The sequence below is a fragment of the Cibotium barometz genome, chromosome 9 (assembly GCF_041138505.1).
Source record: "Cibotium barometz isolate CiBa-2024 chromosome 9, ASM4113850v1, whole genome shotgun sequence".
In the NCBI taxonomy this organism is placed as follows: domain Eukaryota; kingdom Viridiplantae; phylum Streptophyta; class Polypodiopsida; order Cyatheales; family Cibotiaceae; genus Cibotium; species Cibotium barometz.
Window position 1 is genome coordinate 11,206,591 of NC_141054.1, and position 16,033 is coordinate 11,222,623.

A 16,033-nucleotide genomic window follows, 5' to 3' on the forward strand; every position below is an offset into this window, starting at 1 on the left:
TAACTCTCCAGAGGTGAGTGCTGGTGGTTCTACTTGTACTGCTTGCTATTCTTGTTCTTTGTGCATTGGATCTAGAATAGGGAGATGTGCTACATGATTCAACACCTTGGTCAGTAAGTAAGGATTGCAAACCTTTGACTGGTGCACATTTAGGTAGTTTTCCATCTCCCTATGAATGTACTATGCCCAATCATCTTCCTTTTCTTCATGCACCTTGGCGATTTTGTTAAGGGGAACCCTGTTGTAGCGATCCATTGGTTTCATTTGCATCATGAGGGACATGGCTTTGCATGCTTTTTCTGTCACCTCATCTCTGATATTTTCATATTCTACCCCGTTGGAATTGTAGGAGCTTTTCTTTAGCATTGCGTCCAAGGGCATCTTCTCAAAGTTGTGAGAGTGGATCTTTATAGGTGGTGGTAACTGTAAGTCTTCTCGGATCAATTCCTCTAAGAGTAGGACCTGTTCAGTGGTTCCATATGCTTTGGTAACATTTCCTCTCTTTGTGGCCTTGTCATAGGACTTTAGGTACTTTGCACACAATTCTGGATTGAATGTACGAGGGAGACACTCTACCATTCGTCCCAGGCCTACTTTCTCTAGTTTGTTCTTGACTTCAGATTCTTCCAAGATCTGCAAGCACTCTGGGTTGTGGTACTACATAGCTATCTTCCCATGGGTAGTGTGGACATCCTTGGTTATGATTGATCCATGGAATGCTTGTGCATAATGTCCCAAATAGCTTAGTTTTGGGCCACGGGTTGGTCTCTTCTTCCTGCTTATAGGTGACCCAGTTGCACTAGCTTGTGTGACTGTTGGAGTCTCCTCGACTTCTGGTTCAGAGGTCGCAGAGGTCGACATCTATAATAATGATAAGAACGTCAGTCATACTGACTGGTGAGAGCATGTGGTTGTTACCTCTTTTTCTCTTCTTTTTCTTCTTCTTCTTCTTTTTTTGGGTGAAAATGAGTGTGTGTGAGTGTTATATTCGATGAGAAGTGTGTTAGTGGTGTGAGCAATAACAAGGTACGACTCTATAGGCAGGAAGGTGTAAACCATGAGAATGCAAGTTTATGTACTGTGAGATAGCAGGATACGAAACCTGTGAGATGGCTAAAACCATGAGAAGGGTCAGCTGTGAGGCAGTTAAAAGCCGTGAGATGGTTTGAAACCATGAGATGGTTTAAACTATGAAACATTTAATCCATGAGAGTGCAGGTTTATGCACTATGAGATAGAAGGATACGAAACCCATGAGATGGCTAAAACCATGAGAAGGATCAGCCGTGAGATGGGTTGAAACCGTGAAATGGTTAAAATCGTGAAATAGTTAATGTGTGAGAGTGTAGGTTTATGCACCATGAGATAGCAGGATACGAAACCCGTGAGATGGCTAAAACCATGAGAAGGGTCAATGGTGTAGCAGTTAATCTGTGAGATGGGTTGAAATCGTGAAATGGGTAAAACCATGAAACAGTTAATTTGTGAGAGTGCAGGTTTATGCACCGTGAGATAGTAGGTTGCAATCGTTTTAATTCCATGTGAGTGCTTGATCTTTCCCTCCATCCAACTGAAGAGTGTCTCTACTGAATCTTGTTGATTTGGATTTGTCTCCATTCTGAATTGGTTGCACTTTTTCTCTTTTCTTCTTATTAACTTTGTCCAGCTCTTTTATTTTGGTGGGTGCAGTTGGTAGGAGTGCAATCTTCAGTTCACCGTGTTGGATCAGCTTCTTTCTCTAAACCAATTTTTGCGCCTTCCTAGCATTTGTTTTAGCTGGGAATTGGCTTTGGTTGCTCTTACTGTTCCTTCCTGTTTTTCTGAAGGTATTTGTAGTAATGAAATTTAGGTGGGGTTTTGGCACCCATATTGTTGTATTACCCTGGTAATAGCCTTGTGTAGTTAGCAAATCCCTTCGAATCCATTGCTTTTGAGTGCCTTGTGGGTGGTGGCTTTGTTTGGAATACTATTGGCTAACATTTGAAGGCCATCTTTGTCCCTTTTCTGTAGCTTGAACTTTTGCCTTGATTTATCAATTACTTCTTTTGCATCATAGTATATCTGGGCTCGGAGTTGATTCTCTTAGGCACCCACTATTGAATTACTGGTGATTTTGATTGTTTTTTGCATAGGGACTATGGGGTGGATGCTTTCTCTGGTACATGAGCTGCTTTTACCGCCATTGGTGTTTCCATACATCAATCATAGCCTGCTTCCCCTTGTTTATTAGGCTCCATAAGGGCACGGTAATGACATTGTTGCCCTCGTCCAGTTGTGCCACTCTCTTTTCCCACTGGATATTACAATTACTAGCGCAAATCCAAGATCGTCCAAGGATCATTTCTTCCTCTATAGATCCTGTAGGCATAACAAACACCTTTCCAACCAAGGGATTATTTTTGATGGAAATATTAACACTTAGAAATCCCACAGCTTTGGTAGTTGACAAGTGCACACTTTGTACTTGTGCATTGGTTGCCTCAAGGTGTGGTTTATCTAGAGCTTCCCATGTCTCATAAGAGATCAGATTATGACTTGATCCCATATATCTATTAGTGCAATTCTCGTTGCATGACTTTTAGTTGTAGAGACTTTCACCTTGAGTCATGCTAGCTCAATGTCTAGGTCATCCTCATCAAGGAGGGTTAGTGAAGCCATGTTTACATTCAATACTCTCTTCTCTCGAGTATCTATTTGGCCTTGGCCTCTCTTGCCTTGGCTTCTTCTCTTGAGTATCTATTTGGCCTTGGCCTCTCTTGCCTTGGCTTCTTCTTGAGCTTGTTTAATTTTTTCCTTGGCTAACTCTTTCCATTGTTTTAATAGATGTGTTTTAATAGATGCTCTTGCACGAGCATCTCTTGGGTCAATGGTCCGTAATATTTTTTAAGCTTGCTTTCATTGATGTAACCTTCCATTTGAACGCCCTCAATTGTTTCAATTCTAACTGACCCTTGAGGTGTGATTTTGGACACTCAAAAAGGGTCCTAATCCTTTGTCCTTGAGTTTCTTTGTTTTGGTGCTTCTGACACCATACATGAGGATGAGATCCCCTGTTTTCAGTTCTTTTTGTTTTAGGTTATTGTCAAACCAACGCTTTCTTCGTAATTTTTTGACCATAAGAATATGTGATGCAATTAGTGGAGTTTCATCAAGTTTCTCTAAGTCAACCAACCTTTTGGCTAATACATTCTTAGTTAATTGTTCTTGCACTGCAATTCACATGCTTGGAACTAAGTAATCTATAGGCATTACCGCCTCAACGCCATATGCTAGAAGGAAGGGAGTATATCCCTTCACTACCTTATACGATGTTTGATATGCCCATAGAGTTGCAGCTAGCTTATGTTCCCAATTTGTGCGACTTGCTTCTAATGTTTTTGTCAAGATAGTACACAAAATCTTATTTGTACTCTCCACTTAACCATTTGCCTGTGAATAATAAGGAGATGACTTCGAGTGGACTACAAGGAATCCAGCAAGTAAGTGATCAATCACCTCATTAATGAAGTCTGAATTGCGATCAATGACTAATTCCAATGGGCATCCAAATCTCAAAATGATTTGTTCATATAAGAACTTAGCCATTGTTTGTGCATCAACTCGCTTAGAGGCTCTGGCCTCTGCCCATTTCGTGAAATAGTATGTGCCTACGATCAAATATCGGGCTTGTGTGATGGATGCGCAGCTGGACTAATAGGTCCAACAAAATTAATTCTCCATTTCTTAAAAGGTTATCTTACAATAACAGGGGTAAGTGGATCCTCTCTCTGTTACGGAATAGCAAATCATTGACACTCTTTGCATCTTTTTACAAACTCCATTGGCGTCCCCGAATAACGTCAGCCACCATAGTCCCACTTGAAGCACCTTGCAAGCTGTAATTTCCCTAGTAAGGTGTCCTCCAGCTATTCCTGAGTGTGCTTCATCTAATATTGTGACAAATTCGTCTTCCTACACACATCTTCTTTTAAGACATTGTCCTTATGTAGCTTGTATAATTCACCAACCATTGATAAGGTGCAACTAGCTTAATAAGCCGAGGCATTTTATCTTTGTTCAAGGGTCGTTCTGCGAAAAACCATACGCTAGATAATCTTATTTTTATTCGCTCCATTCAGGCACCATGTCTAGTTTGAATAAACAAGCATCTGGGAGGTCATCGTCAACACCAGTTTCCGGTTCCCCATTTAAAATTCTCAACATACGATCGGCTAACACATGTTGTGTTCCCTTTCTTATCAGACTGTGAAGTCAAATTCCAATAGTAATAACAACCAACGTGTTATTCTTCCCATGGTGCAAGGCTTATTCACCAAGTATAATAAGGCCTGATGGTCCACAAAGAATACAAATTTGTTAGCTAATGTCGATACTTCTTGACAACATAAACCATGGCCAAACCCTCTCATTCTGTGGTGGTATAATTCACCTCTGCATCATTCAATTGGCGACTAGGCGAAGTAGACTGGGTAGTCCAGTTTGAACTCATCAGGCTGTGCTAATACACATCCTATAGCGAAGTTCAATGCATCAATGTGTGTACATGGAATATAATATCCTAGCTAGGTGGTCTCAGAATTGGTGCACTGGCCAGTGCTTGCTTCAATTTATCATATGCTTCTTGGCATTCTTCAGTCTATTCAAAGACAATGAGTAGCCTATATAATGGTTTGGCAATTTCAGCATAAAATACTATGAAGCGGCGATAGTACCCAATGTGGCCCATAAACCTTTGTACACCTTTATAATTAGTGGGTGGGGGCAGCTCCAAAATCAATTTGACTTTGCCTTTATCAGTAGAGAGATATCGTTCTTAGAGACAATGTGTCCCAAGATCACACCGTGTTTGATCCAAAATTGACATTTTAAAGGGTTTAAGGATATACAATACAATCGACATCACTCAAACACCTTTCTCAAGCAAGCCAAATTGTTTGACCATCGGGAGTGTGCACACACAGATCATCAATGAATACCTCCAACCACTTTTGCAAAGTAGTCTTTGAAGGCTGTGCACATTAATCATTTTGGAAAGTTACTGGGACATTGGTGAGACCGAAAGGCCTAACTTTGTAAGCAAACGTCCTCCACATTATATTGAAGGTCGTTTTATGCTGGTCCTCGAGTGCTATAGATACCTAATTGTAACCTAAAAATCTGTCTAAGAAGTTGTAAGCTTCTTCACTAGCTACTCTCTCCAAAACATGTTCCGTATAAGGCAGTGGTGGGTAATGGTCCTTCCTAGTAGTTGCATTGATCTTTTTGAGATTGACACAGACCCTAAATTTCCCATTCTTCTTTGCACTATCATGATTGGTGATAACCAATCCGTATGTTCTATCTCGTAGATGAAGTCCGCAACAACAATGAGCTTATCAATTTCCTCCTTTACAATTGCTACATATTTAGAATTCATCTAGTATGGTTTTTTCCTGGTTGGTCTTGATCCGTCCATGATTGGGATCATGTGTTGTACCACTTTAGGTGGTACACCCTTCATCTCTTTGTAGTTCCAGGTGAAACAATCCTTAAACTCCTTAATGAAAGTAACAAGCTCCTTTTCTTCAGTTGGAGTCAAGTCCTTTTAAGTGATATAAACGGGTTTTGTTTCCTCCCCTGGCTTTGTAATATTGATTTCCTTGACTTCAGCTGGGCCATCTTATGATGTGGATAAACCATCTTCCTTAACCCTTTTGGCCGTAAATTGGACCACTTTTCGTTCGTCAATTGTGTATGTCTTGAAACGGTCTGGCACAGAAAGTAGGTCTGGTTTATCCTCATCCTCTCTTTCTGTTTTAGCCATCACCTTCTTAGCCTTGCGCTTGGCTTCTGCCAAAGCCTTGTTTCATTTTCGGCACCCAGCTTTTGTAAGCTTAGGCATTTCCGGTTCTTAAAGGGTGAAGGGTGACTTCCTCTCCCTATGTTTCCCTTCATCAGGGGATATCTTGCTTTAACTCCTCACCCCAATTCTTAGAAAAGGTACCTTAGTAGTTTTGAGGTATCTCAGCCACTGGGCATCCGTGGGTTTTCTTTGTAGTAGAGCATTTCGTCAAGCGATATACCGTTTCTACTTTCGCCATCTTCTAAGGTGTTGGGCACTGGTACGGCCTTGTGATCCAGTCCCTTCTATGCTTGAAGCTTCCTCCTCCGATTCCTCTTCAATGGGTTGCCAATTGACCATACAGAGACAGAGGTAGTGGGAACATTCCCAGATTCAACGTATTGGGTTCCTCGAGGTTGCATAACATCTATGGTGTCTAGCACATGCATCCAGTTTTCACTGAAATCTGGAGGAGGTAGTGATGCATACATTTTCGCTTCCTCTTCTTCCTTTGAAAAGTCCACTGTGGGCTGGCATACTTGTACGGATGTGGTTCGCTCAGTTTGTGACCGAATCATTACCAAACAGTTTCCCTTCCATGGGGTGTACTTTCCACATTCACAGATCTATCTTTAGGATTTGTGAGTCCCTTCAAACATACACATGATCTAATGCCCAATAGTGCACCAATTTAAATTCCCTCATGAAGGGTCTCCCCAAGATTATGTTATATGAGTCTCGTTGGCGTAGAAAGTTCATTACCACAAATATATGACAGTAGTGAAACGTAAAGGGTTTAAGTTGCATATTCTCCAAAAGCCCCATGGGTCTTGAAGATGTTCCGTTTGCCATTTTAACGATAAGATCCACTCTTTTCAAAATGGGTTTTCCCCAATTTTCCCAACATCGTTTGTGATGAAGCTGACTCCCATCCCACCATCCAGGATAGCCAATGCTTGGTATCCGTTATGATGAATTGGGATTGTAGCATTAGTGTCGTAACTTTCATAATACCGTCCCAATTGATTAAATGGTATCTTGACGAATCTAGGCATTCTTTCCCCTGCATGCTTTAAGTTTCTTTCTACTAGAGGTGACTGGATCTCCTCTATAGTGGATGTTGGCTTTAATCTGCCCTCTACCCATTCTTTTATGTCTACCCACAATGTTGGTGAACTGCGTAGCAGTTGTCCTAATGGCATTTGTACGGAAGTGGATAGTACAACTGCGAGACTACCTATGTCTCTGGGCTCTTTGGCAAGGGAGGGTTCCTTCCACATGTGTGTCTCATATCCATCCCTAGGGAATGAATGAATGGACACATCCTGCTCAACCTTCTCAAACATTCTTGACATAAGGTTTCCTTGAGATCCTTCTTCAGACTCTTCTGGAATTGGACTAGGCCTGTCCAATTCTCTTTCCCTTATCGGTTCATTTCCTGTGGATACATTGAATCTCTGGTCCGGTTAGCCCGTAATTTGGCTTCGTGAAGTCATTTTGATACTCTTCTACTAGGGCCCTAGCTTCTTCAAGCTTTCTTATCTCTTCTTCAGCATTTGGGCATTCACCAATTCCCTTAGGGGTTGTTGGTTTTTCTCTGATTGAGTGGATCCGATGTCGATAGTATCTTCTTTAGATCCATCCTGAATTGTGACCCTGGTGTCACATTTACCCACTTTTTCACCCTCCTTCTCTTGCCAGTTCTAGAAGTGGTGGCCTCTGCTGGGTTCTTTCCTTTGTCCCCTAGTTGGGCTTGGGATCGTGTTAGGACATTCAGTGGCGTGATGTTTCAAGGCTGCACAATTATGGTTCCTGATAGTGGCTCCTTCTCCTGCCAGTTCTAGAAGTGGTGGCCTCTGTTGGGTTCTTCCCTTTGTCCCCTAGTTGGGCTTGGGCTCGTGTTAGGACATTCAGTGGCGTGATATTTCAAGGCTGCACACTTATGGTTCCTGATAGTGGCTTGGTTAGAAGTGGAAGCAGAACCACTTGCGCGGTATGGACAGTCTTTGATCAAATGATCAACCCCACATTTAATACAAGTTAGCACTGGTGTCATTAGGTGGTGCAGTCATTTGCTGAGTTTGATGCGTATGAACCACATTATTGTTAGGAACTTCTGCTATTCGATGAGGTCCACCGCAACCAAAACATTGTATTGGCCCCCTCCTCATATTTGCATGTCATTGCCTTTCCATTGTACCGTGGTTTGAAACACTGGTAGTGGCATGTTATTTTGTAAGACATAAATTTCTGGGTGCAATCTCCACAGCTTCCTCATAGTACTCACCATTGATTTCTACCTCACGCACCATTTTAACTCCCTCTGATGGCTCCTAAATCAGAACTTGGTTGATTCTAGCCTGTGGTGATTGTGGCGACAGAACAGGTGGTGGGAGAGGTAACGTGTTTTGTATTTGAAACATCCCCCTAGGTAAATAGGATGGGTTTGGTTGCTACAACCACAGTGATTTGCACAGGTGGTGCTGGTAAAGCTAGTGGTGCTCTGGGTGTCCGACAGTTGTACTACTGTTTGGAATCTCGGATACCTGCACATGGACGTGTCATGGTTCCCTAATTTTACACAATGAGCACAATAGAGTAATGGCCTTACTCTTAACTATGGGCATTCATTAGTAGTGTGATTCATTTTACACATAGAACACCATACCAAATCTCTATAAGGGTAAAGATGGGTATGCCCATGCCCTGATGCTTCTCTTCCATCCTTCACCTTCAATTTGTCCAGTGTATGGCATTACTGAGTTCATCCACAGTCATGTTCCCAACTTGCTTGCTCCGAGTTCCTGTTTCTTGGTGACTCGAAACTCACAAAGTTGTTGCCCGCTGAAGATGCTTTAACATCTTCAGTTGTGGCAATTCAAGCATATTGTCTTCATATTTGATTGCCAACTTACAACATGCATCTAGAGTAGCCGGTCGAGCTAATACTCGATAATCATGCATTTTGTGATCTCGAACTCCTCTTCGAAAGCAGGGAAATAACTTGTCATATCATCAGTTAGCCTCTCCCGTAGTAGCAGTTTACATCTTGAATTCAAGTGCTTTAGTTGGAATACATAGTCTCGCATAGACTCATCTTCTAACTGTTTGATATTATGCAGTTATGCCACAGTACTCCATCTGTCATCACCACTTCGGGCAAAGCTTAGCACAAACACATTCTTGAGCCGAGTGAAATTGATCTTATCTACTTGCCTTGAGGGTTTGAAACCATTGATGAGCTTTTCCTTCTAGGGTCAGTGAGAAGGCATGAATCATGGTTACATCACTTACTGGCCCATAGGTTTCACATGTGGACTTAAAGATCTCCACATGTTGGATTGAGTCCCCATCCCTTGAGAATTTTTGTATGAGATTTGAAATGATGTGTGGCTTCATTTGGGATGCTTTGGATTCTAGAGCAGTGCCTAGTTCCTTGACCATTCCTCAGCCCATTTTTGCAGCCATATTCAACAAATCTGTCCTTGTGGCCGCATTAAGATCTACATTTGGATCTAACCTTGGTCTTTGAGGCGCTACTCCTCCCTACCTAGACCTCGTCCTCTTCCAACATTGGCTCTTCCAAGAATTTTTGGTCTATGGGTAGGTCCGGCCACCTCATTCTGGCCTCTGGCTCATTATTAGCAGCCTCCATCCGTCTTTGTAGAATCAAGAGCTCCATGTCCTATAAGAACGTGGGATGATTGATCATTTGTTCTATGTCCTTCTTGGGGTACACGTGGTCCTCTACTCTCTCACAGTTTCCCTCGGTAGGTTATCTCCTTTGTTATGGTGGGTACCAAACCCTTCCTCCACTCTTGGCTCTTCATTAATGGTGGGCTCTAAATTTGGGATGTCTCCCTCAATCGTGCCCATGACTATTTCTGGTTCCTTGCCACATGATTGAAATGGATTCACATTTCCCATTTCCTTTTGTTCAGCCCTAGCCCTTCGAGTATTGAGCTCTTGTTTCCTTAAGCTCAATTCTCACAGTTGCCATCAACCCTTTTCAAATCTAATTCCAATTCCTCTGAAGTTGGGAAGAATACTTGACCTGTCCTGGCTGCCCTTTCCAAGTCTCTTCTCATTCTGGGGGTGCCAATGTTAGATAGCCTAGAACTTGAAGGTTGGGTTGGTAATTCTTGTCTCCCTCAATCGTGCCCATGACTATTTTTGGTTCCTTGCCATGTGATTGAAATGGATTCACATTTCCCATTTCCTTTTTTTCAGCTCTAGCCCTTCAAGTATTGAGCTCTTGTTTCCTTAAGCTCAATTCTCGCAGGTTGCCATTCTACTTCAACCCTTTTCAAATCTAATTCCACTTCCTCTGAAGTGGGAAGAATACTTGACCTGTCCTGGTGGCTACCCTTTCCAAGTCTCTTCTCATTCTGGGGGTGCCAATGTTAGATAGCCTAGAACTTGAAGGTTGGGTTGGTAATTCTTGCCTTGGACCTAGTCTAGCGCTAGTTGACGGGCCTATGCTCGTAGATTGTGCTTCCTCATGGTTGTTGGTTTGGAGACCAAAAAATCCCCGAGCTATATCAATGATACCACGATCTTGCAGGGAAGGGTGGTTTCTCCTCTTCTCCAAACCCAAATAATCGTAGCCCTTCTTCCATGGATTCTTCACTACTTGTATCGACGGTGGTTAGATTCCTTAAGACACTCAATCAAGTGCTCACTAAGTGGCCTGAACCAAAACTCTTTTGATAGGAAGATCCTGGGTGGTTTGATGCACTATCATCGGGAGTGAGATCTCCAATGAGTTTTCTAGACCTGAAGTGCATGCGAATGTGAGTTGATAAGCTAATTTGCTACCCCCAAATGAATTTTGGTAAGGTACTATCGATCTGATTTTTTTGTCTGTGGCCATGAGACTGTAGATAACAGTTCACGCCGTGAGATGTCAGAGAATCGTTCACACCATGAGATCTAAATCGTTCACGTCGTGAAATGGTAAGTAGTTCACATTGTGAACTAGTTTCTACACTCTCACGTGCTCGAAGATTACTTTGGATTTACAAGTTAGCATTACCTTGATCTAATTTTACTGGTCTCTATGTGCTCAATTAAGGCACTTCCCTAACCTTAATATCTGACAATACTAGATTCGTGAACTAAATCTAGTTACACCATGAAACTGTAGATAACATTTCACGTCGTGAAATGGTAAACAGTTCACGCCCTGAAAAGCTACGGTGTTCACGTTGTGAAATCTAATTGGTTCATGCTGTGAGATGTCAAATAATCATTAACATTGTGAGATCCAAATCGTTCATGTCGTGAACTATATAGTGTCACATCGTGAAGTATTCTCTGCTAGTTCACAGATTAAAATTTTGTAGGGCCCGTTGTGTTAGAGATGTCAAGATAAGACGACCTATTTTTAGCAAGGTAATCTCGTGATTTACGGTGTTGATTGTGGGAGCGGTTCACGCCGTGAGATAGCAAGTAGTTCACGTCGTGAACTGTTTTCCTGCACTTTCACGTGTGAAGTTCCTACGTCCGATAAAGAAGAGTTTGGGTGCAAATTACCTATCCAAATGCTCCAAAATGATTGTGCTAGACATAAGGAGTGTCATGCAAGTTCAAAACACAACCAATGGCTCCTTATTTTTGTGATTTCTGTGGATTTTTTTGAAGAAACAAAAACAAAGTATCGCCCTGCTCATTCATGTTCACGAATTTGGTGATACAAACATCAAAATTAAAAGGATAAAATGGTGTAGCTTTCCTCTAGGGTCACCCCAGTACTCACCCACACAACAAAAACAACCAATTTCTCACAAACCTTCACTTGCACAACACTCAAACCTTATCCATTCATTCCATACTACACAATGCACTTCCAGAATGCAAAGGCAATGATGAAACTTGTATATTGGGAGCTAAAACTCAAGGAGGACGGAAGAAACAAGGGTGTTTCCTCGGCGCAGCGATACCAAAAATGTTATGGGCTACCGCACCTCCAAAGAAGAAACTCTATGCATCCACCTTTGGAAGAAGCAATAGAACACAACCGTCGTAGGGAACTTACCAATACTTCAAGCTCATGTCCCTTGAGGTCTCCAAGCTCACTTCGAGAAGCTCCAATCCTCCAAGCTTCCCCTCCATGCTGTCATCGTCGTAGAGTCATCACACTTGGGCGCCCAAAACTTACTAACTAAGGCCTTGGGTGGACAATCTCTGATAATGTTACAACTTTTATAGTGCCTTTGCATGACACTTATTAATGTCCTTAAATGGAGGAGCATAATTGTTAATCCTAACTAGGATTAACACTGTATCAAGCCTCATGCAAAAAACATGAGAGAGAAGAAGTTGAACTCAAGAATAGCAAAAAGAAACCTAGCTTGGCATACCATGTTTAACCACCCAACCATTATATATACCAGTGACCCTAGGCGTTTAGTGTGTACCTTACTAGCCACACACCATACTCATGCGTCCCATGTGTTCCCGCCACCGCTCGTACCCCCATGCTACACATCACTGGTGGGTCTTTGGCTTGGGTCTTTGGCTTGGGTCTTTGGCTTATAAACTGTCACCCACGAATATTACCCGTCGTTAATAATTATTAACATAATCGATGACGTACAATAGTAGGTCGCCATTAATTTTCCCACGCAACGTCTATGTGTCCCACGTATTACTGGTGTGTAAATCTAGTGTAACAGTGTGTCCCGGTCCCATGTGTTGCCATGTTTAAGTCCCACGTGTAAGGGTCATAACACCTTTTCCCTATATAAAGTGGTGGTGATGAGGAGATAGTGATGGAGAGAGAGCATAAGAGGTGCCCTCAATTCTTTAAAAAAAATAAATTAAAAGCATAGTGTAACAAGAAGAGTTTATGGTGAAATTCGCGCGACTGTGTGAGGGAGGGAGTGCAAGGTGACAAAAAAGATGAATTTTTTGCTCAAAATGACTATGCAACAACCTGCTTTAAATTATGTAGTGTGTTCAAGAAACTCAACTTGTTTGGCATCTTCTTGATAGGTGCCAAGAAGAAGTTGTCGGGAAATTTTGGGACATGGGAAAAATTTAATGGTTTAGATAAGAGTGCTTGACATCGTCTTGATAGGTGCCAAGAAGAAGCTATTGGGAAAATTTGGGACATGGGAAAAGATTAATGGCTAAGAGAGTGCGGTGGAATTTATAGAGGCCATGGGGTTTAGAGAAACTTTTGGACCATTTTCTTGGTGGCTTGTCTTTGTATATTTTGCATTCCTCCCCACACGAGCAAGAGAATATTGTCCTACTATTTTTGTGGCCACTCTATCAACCCCATTTTGGGCTTAACAAAGGCACTCTCTACTACATCACATCAGACGGGAGTAGCACAATAAGTGTCATGTAACAAAGGCACTATAAATGTTATACATACTATGAGAGAAAAGCTAGCAAATGACCAAGCTTAGTAAGGTAGGGTTTACGTTTGGGCACCCAAGTGTAAATAGGGATTAGTTGTATATAAGGTAGGGTTTACGTTTGGGCACCCAAGTGTAAATAGGGATTAGTTGTATATAAGCCAATTTCTCATAATATAATGACACAAGCCCCCTTCATGCTCTAGTTATCTTCTTGCTCTTTGCTCTTATGTGTGGATGCGAGAGAGAGAGAGAGAGAGAGAGAGAGAGAGAGAGAGAGAGAGAGAGAGAGAGGAGATGATTTTAGCTTCTTGCACATGTGCCCATTTATGCTTTTTGTGAGAGAGTGTAAGTGTGAGGTGTTAGTCCTTGTAGGAAAGTGCATCAAACTTCTTGGTGGTGATGTGACTAAGGGAACAATGATGGTCAATAGTTTCATCTTAAATTATAAGGATAAGTAAAACGTTTTGACATGAAAAGTGAGAGTTATTCATGCTGTGAATAACTCAATCTTTGGATAACCAGAGGTTGAGTTATTCACGCCATGACTAACTGAACCTTGGGTAACCATAGGTTCATTATTATAAAAGTTTGGTCTAAAAATTGAATTCTAGCCTACTAAAACACCTTTTCATGCACTTGAAATCCAAGAACATTATGGGAGATGAAATTTCTCTTTAGAGGATAGTGCATACAAAAGATCTTCCTCCAGAGGAGTATTGGATTCAGTCCTTCAGCTAGCACACATCAAAGAGTATTTGTCTAGAGAGGTCTAAATTCAAGCGAAACTAAAATAGTGAGGAATCCATGGAGGAAGCTCGGATGATTGATGAGAAAGTGGAGGAGAGAGTTTCAAGCTCTCTCACCCCACAATATCTAGTAGCTTGTTAAACATTGCCAAAGGGATATTTGGAATACATTTGGATATGGACCAAGAGGCTCACCCTCATTTAAAATTGTCAAAGGATCGAGTGTGTCACTGTACACATTGGATACCTTTGAAAAAGCTGAGAGCCAAAAAGAGGATGAAAGTGAATGGGAATATGAAACCGACACGGGATCTGACGCTGAAACAACAACTAAAACATCCATGATTCCACTTGAAGATTCTATCATGGTATGGATAGATTTCCATACGGGCAAGGATGGAAAGTGCGAACGCGCGCTGATTAACCCTCAAGCTAGTCGTAACATCATAAGCATAGACACTTGGGTGCCATTTAGGACAACCTAAAATCATCCCTAAAGACAATGGTCTTGCAAGAGGTGCCAATGGACAAAATATTGAAGTTCCAGGTTGCTTTAGCTATGCTACTCAAACAATAAGTGGAAATGTGGAATTTAGATTCCATGTTACCCCAAATTCCCTTGAGTATGGGGTCATCCTTGGTGGAACTTGGGTATGTGACTTGTTGTATTCAATTGATGAATCTATGCAAATAGTCACCTTGAACTCTCCTGCAGGCATTGTGAAATTGCTATTTATGGGACGAAGAAACCTTGGAGGAGCTGGAACTCCCAACATATCTTACTCAAAATATCCCAAGAGTGATGGTTGGATTGGAACTTTCGAGAAAAATCACCCCCACAATCCAAGCACAGCTTTATCCACACAACGAGAATACAACCTCATGACCCTCAAGCTATGGGATTTGTTAGGTTAACCAACTCACATAAGACTTGAACATGCCATGTTTGGGGTACTTTGAACGTATAATGTATATTGAAACTAACCTCCTTACTTGCAAGTTTTTTGTGGTTGAGTATGTGTTGGAAGTAGATTTGATCTTGGGGCATAAATGGACTATTGCTGCCCAAGCATCACTGTGCTTTGCTAGCAATAAGGTCATCATGATGGTCAATGACACAAAGTTGACAATACCATACTGCATGGACGAGGATCCAACCCTAATGGATTTCTATGATGCTAAATGCAAAAAGCTACAAGCCTCTTCCTCGAAAGTCCCTCTACATGACCTACCATCTACATCAATGATGACCGACTCCGATTAAGCTTCTACCCCTTAAACTACATCCTCACCAACAAAGTTTACTACCAAAACCTCGCAATCAAAAGCTATTCCTAATGAAGTCCCGCCAGCGGCACAACCATCTAAAAAGGAACTCAAGGAAAAAGCTATTCCTGAGACGAAGTCCCCCCAGCGCAACCATCTATCTCTAAAAAGGAACTCAAGGGAAAAGCTCCAAAGCCAATGCCTCTTCATCGGCCAACGTCACCGAAGGAGACGGTTGCATGCTTAAAAGCCTCATCATCAGTAGCTACTCCACAAGAGACTCAAGCCTTATCATCAACAATGATGTCTATGAGTCTCAAACCTGTAACCTCAGCACCAAAACCAATGTGCACGAGGCCCCCAACCCTTCCACTTCCTCCAAAAAGAAAACCCCATCACGACAACCAAGGTCACGATATCTTAATGGTATCAGAATGTGGGTGGATAAGTAGCTACTTGTAGCTTAGGGCTACTACAAAGGTGCCAATCCAATTTGGGTGCCTCGACAATCAAAGCCTCTTCCTCAATGCAAAACTCAGAGGTCAAAGAAGAATAAAAATACTCCACAACATTTTCCACAAAAGGCTAAGTGAGTTCCTCAAAGAACTCTGGCAACTCAACAAGTGTGAGTACCAAAAAGATTACTGCAAGCTCAAGGGTACTACTAAGGTAATACCAAAGCTTGGATTCCCAAGCACATCAAAAAGTGTCCCAAGCCTGCTCAAAGGAAGAAGCCTCAAAGGCATCAACCACCATCAACTCCTAATGTTCATCAAAGATGGGTGCCTGTGAACGTGCTTCAACAATAAGAGTATTATGATGGTAATACC